Consider the following 5,275-nt stretch of genomic DNA (forward strand, 5'->3'; position numbering starts at 1 on the left):
GATAATATGTCGGGTCTTGTTTTAGAAGATATAAATGAGAACAATGAACAAAGTACAATAAGAAGGAGCAAATTCGTTTGAAATTTGGCTGCTTACACGGGTCATGTTACGAATATTTTTTATGTTTTTGAAGAGTTCAAAGGCTAACTGCAGTTTTACAGTGTCAGCATGATAGAAAAGTGTATGTCCTGGTCATGCTGATGTACTGGATGGGTGTTTTGTGTCAGCTCTTTGCTGACTGAAAGACAAGTCAGCAGACAAGTTACACTGCCAGATTTCCACTCATTTCCACTCTTCCTGTCAATTTTAAATTCAGGTCCTTCTTTCTTCCCATCTTGGGGTTTATAGGTGGCTTTTTAGGTTGGATACTGTACAGCTCAGCTCCTGTATCCTGGAGCCAAGTGGTGAGTTTGAAAAAATGACTGGTCAGTGTTTCAACCAGGCTAGGTGATTAGCTTGGATTTGTTGAAGCCACCATCAGAACACACAGAAGGGTGTGATGGGGCATCAAATTCTCATAAGCCCCTCACTATCCAGATGGTGGCTGCGACCAGAGCGAATTTGTCTGGCCGTCACTGTTCCACCTGTTCTACCTGGTCCAGCTTCTCTGGAACAAATTCTCTCTTTATGTGCTCAAGTGTGGCACAATATTGTTTTGAGGTGCTGATCTGCTTCTGTAACAAAGACTGAGGTTGCATCCTAGACTTCCTGAGAGCTGCCGTCCAGGTTCACTTCCCCATTATTCATTTTTTGGCCTTCACTAGTGAGTTACAATGGGCTTATTTGTCCAGCAGGCGTCTTTTTGGAGGACACAAGTTGTAAAAGTGGTTTCGAGTAGCATATAACTTAAACATGTGTTATCTCTGTGTGGACATACAACAAAATGAACAGCTGCACTAATCGTCCACATGCTTGTTGTCAACTCTTAGTAGCAATTTCTCTAAGAATTTTTGCTAGCTTTTTTGTTATGCCTTCATTAGAGATTTACCAGTAGAGAGATAACAGGGGAGGGAGAAATGAAGAATTTGTTGATAGTGATGGTTGCTGTAATGGCAGGGAATAATGTAGTGTGAGAAATATGTGGCCTGTTCTGCATCATCATGTCCAATTTAAACCTCTCAAAGTACATGTAGCGGGGAGTCGAGGTCTAAAGTCTTTTGACAAAAGGAATGCTATATCGTATATGTGTCAGCCTTGATTGAAGAGGCAATTGGCAGAGTATGTGTCTAAGTGAGTGCAGCTGTCCTGATACTTACATTTAGAAGTGCTCTGAAGCTAATTACAGATTTAAAGTGTCAGCATGATAGTAAAGTTTGAGCAGGGTTAGTGTTTGTGTGTGTCGGAAACAGCACTGTAGTCTTCTGAGTCAGCTGTCTTTTTTCTCTGAGAGAAGTGAAACTGCCTGACTCCTATAAACTAAAGTCACAGGTTTGACTGGGATAACAAAATAACCATGGCGCCCTATCGACAAGCAGGTCAATGCAGTAGTTAAAGCCATTTTTTTCCAGCTTCAGACCATCACCAAAATGAAGCTGTTTCACTCTTATAAAGATCTTGAGAAAGTCATCCATGCCTTAATTTCATCCCACTCAGACTACTGCAATTCCCTGTATACTGGAATCTGTCAGTCATCCCCGTCCCACCTGCAACTGTACCAGAACGCCGCAGCCAGGCTCCTCACCGGCACCCGGAAGAGGGACCATATTACCCCCATTCTGGCCTCTCTCCACTGTCTACCAGTACGGCTCAGAATCGATTTTAAACTTCTCGTGTTTGTGTATGAAGCCCTAAATGGGCAGGGCCCCTCCTATGTTGCAGACCTCCTCAGGTCAGCTAACCTGGGGCTCCTGGTTGTCCCACGCTCCAAGCATAAACTCAGGGGCGACCAAGCCTTTTCTATTGCAGCCCCAAGGCTGTTGAACAGCATCCCCCTGCCATCAGATCGGCCCCCTCCATTGACTGTTTTAAATCCAGGTTAAAAACACACTTTTATTCTCTAGTTTTTTGACTCCTCCTTATCTGGCTGATTGTGCCTGTGCCTATGTATTTGTTTAGTTGCACATATGACCTATCTGTATGAATGTTTGTCGTTGTCTGTTTCTTTTATTTATTTATCTTATGATAGAGGTTGTGTCAGCTACCTGCTATGTTCTGTGCAGCACTTGGGTCAACATGGGTTTTAAAGTGCTTTATAAATAAATGTGATTGATTGATTGTACGGTCCTGCTGTACATCACTGTGGTGTCCACATTTTCATCCAGTGGTACTTATATTATTTAAACTAATACAAATGAATACATCTAGTATTCATTAACATTAAGTTGTGCTATTACAGAATAACATATACTACACCAACATTGCATTTAGCTTCAAAATGTAAGCAGGGGGATATGTTGAAATGATTAAAGTAAGATCTAAATAACCAACCATCTGATTGTTTTATACTATCATTGTATTGTAGATTTTCTCAATACAGTAAAACTAAAAGGTGTAAAAACAAAAACCTTGCTCAGCACTTAAAAAGTGTCAGCGATGCAGATTTTCCTCATTACCAATTTTTTTCTCTGCATGTCTGACTTCAACTTAAACAACCTAACTGTGCAATCTTAGAAAGAACTAAATGAAAGAAACTCTTGATTAGCATTTCATACTGAAGCCCTCACACATGAACTGGTTCCCTGATTCTCATTTTGACTACTGCTTTTGCTAATATTTGCGTCACACCATCCATATGCTTTTCAGTTTTCCTAAGGGTGTAAAAAGTCAAACAGGTCGCATACCGAAATCCAACAAAGCCAAGAGTCCACAGCCACGTTATTAGCTCTGCGAGGCTGTATATAGGCACTCCGGTGCTTGGATCTAAACACTAATGTCAGCAACCTCAAGTGCTTACAATGACAAGGCTAAAATGCTGGCAATCCACCAAAAAGTAGTTGAGCTTCAGTACAAAAACACATTGGTTGAAACGTCAGGTGATTCCCAAAAGTCAGTAGCATACAATGCCTGTGAAGCATGGGTATCATGGGATGATGAGAATTTGATCAAAAAGTTGCTCCATCATTCCTGTCCCATTCTAAATGGCAATGATTCATTTTCTATTGGACTCGTCATGTTCTTGTAATCTTGAGTTGTTTTAGCTTGGGTTCTGAGCTGTTTCTCTCCCCACTCAGCCATTAGGGACTCCCTTCTTCCCCTCTCTCATTTATTTCCATTGGAGAGCATCGATTTGCTCTTTTTAGCCCCTTGGTCTGGACTAATATTTCACTACATGCAGCCCCGTTAGACTTGTCCATCCTTCCCTCTGTCGTGCTTTACTGTTCTCCCTGTATCATTAGTCCAGCCCTCCCACTCTTCAAATAGATGACAGTCTGAATACAACTGGAGGGTGGGGAACCTGATTCAAACAGGTCCCTCACTATTGCAAATTGACCAGATAATCATTGCTTTGAAGGGTCATGGATTGATTTTTCAGCCACAAAAGTATAGAGGTAAATTCATAAAAAGTGGTAGAACACGTATGCCTATAAATTAAGTTGTTAAAATTCCACTGTTATGCAACGGCCTCTAATAAAACAGACTGTTTTGGGTGCATTACCAATAACACTATTTATGAGGCACTACACTGATTGGTTGACATTATTGCTGCCATCACCCCATCCCTCGACAGTAGCAGTTACTGTTGAACCGGAGATAGGACCGGACATAAAGCTTCTGAGCTGATTCAGAGCTGGACACTGAATATCACTATTTGTTCCCGGTGAGACATCACGCCAGCTCAGTGTTATTGCATCACATATAGACACTGCTGAAAAACGTGTAGAGAATCAGTTTTATCCAGCATAATGGTTCCACAGCACCAAATCTCTGAAAGGATGACCCAAGAAAATAAATGTATTTTTCCATATTTCCCTTTTGATTGTGATCCTATTGCTATTATCAGCTTTACATTTCAGTATGTCACATACTTACTATTACTTCCCTTTTGTGTATCTTCATCTACTGTATCTCAAGTTGAACGGGTGCGGTTTTCATTAAAAAAGTTAAACCAAAAACATAATATACTAACTAAAAACAAAGGTTGAAAGTACATTTACTCAAATACTTCGCTATGGTACAATTTCAGGGTATGTGTACTTTAGCTAGAGTTTAGTATTTACATTTCCTGCTGCTTTATACTTCCACCTTGCTTTATCTCACGGGGGAATACTTTATACAATGCAACATCTTGACAGATCCAGATTAATACAAAATATAACATGTCAAAAAGTAATATTCTAATAAATGATTATGTTTTATTAAAGGCTTAAGAAACCAGCGTTGTGTGATGTCATTCAAATGAGCTCCACCTTTAACAGCTACAACATTAAAGTGATGGACACATTAATACAATCATTTTAATCCAATAATATAGTGTTAATCAATCAGAAATGGCAAGATTTTCTTTTACATAACATTTCAAATGCAGGACTTTGACTTGTAACAGAGTATTGCTACAGTACACTGTGGTTTTACTACTTCTTCCCCAAGGCCTACCACTTAATTAATCTACAGAGCATGTTCATGCTAGCTTAATTGTCCTTGGTTTTAAAAATCTAAACTAAAAGAAAAAAGAGTTCATGCAATGTAGAATTACAGGAACATAACCATACTCCTTAAATTGAATGCAAAAAGGACATACATATAACGAGATAAAAGAATAATTAACTTATTTAAAGGAGTCCATCAATTATACTGTAATGCCTTTAGATCAAATAAATGTTAGCACTGAATGGATCTTGGTAAGGAATTCTACTCACTGTTTTTTTTTCCACATCCACTATGAATGTCACCCGGGACTGGATTCATCTAGCCTCGTCTCCTCATCCACACCCCGTCCTGCCCTGAGGTGAGGACATGTTTCCATCTGCTGATCCTTTGGAGCATTGCAACAGGCTCTGCGGCTCTGAGGCAAGACTGTATCTAAACGCCACCCTGAGGAAACGAGCCCCCGTTTTAGAAGGATTAGCATCTCATTCGGCACTCAAACTTTCAGTCTAGAAAAAACGTCTTTCCAATGTTCGTCTCTGCATCAATGTTAGCCAAAACGTTGTCTTAGATGAGGAATCCGAAACAGACACATTTTCAATCCCCTTAATAAAACTCAACAGCAGCTCTGACATAATTCCCCCCCAAAATGTCAGAGCCTTTTTCTTTCAGACAACTCAACCCCTGGGAGGGGTAAGTACTGCTCTGGAGAAAGAACTAGGTGATAAATAAAGTACCAGGAAAGCATCAA

This window comes from Eleginops maclovinus, chromosome 3 (assembly GCF_036324505.1).
Source record: "Eleginops maclovinus isolate JMC-PN-2008 ecotype Puerto Natales chromosome 3, JC_Emac_rtc_rv5, whole genome shotgun sequence".
Lineage (NCBI taxonomy): Eukaryota > Metazoa > Chordata > Actinopteri > Perciformes > Eleginopidae > Eleginops > Eleginops maclovinus.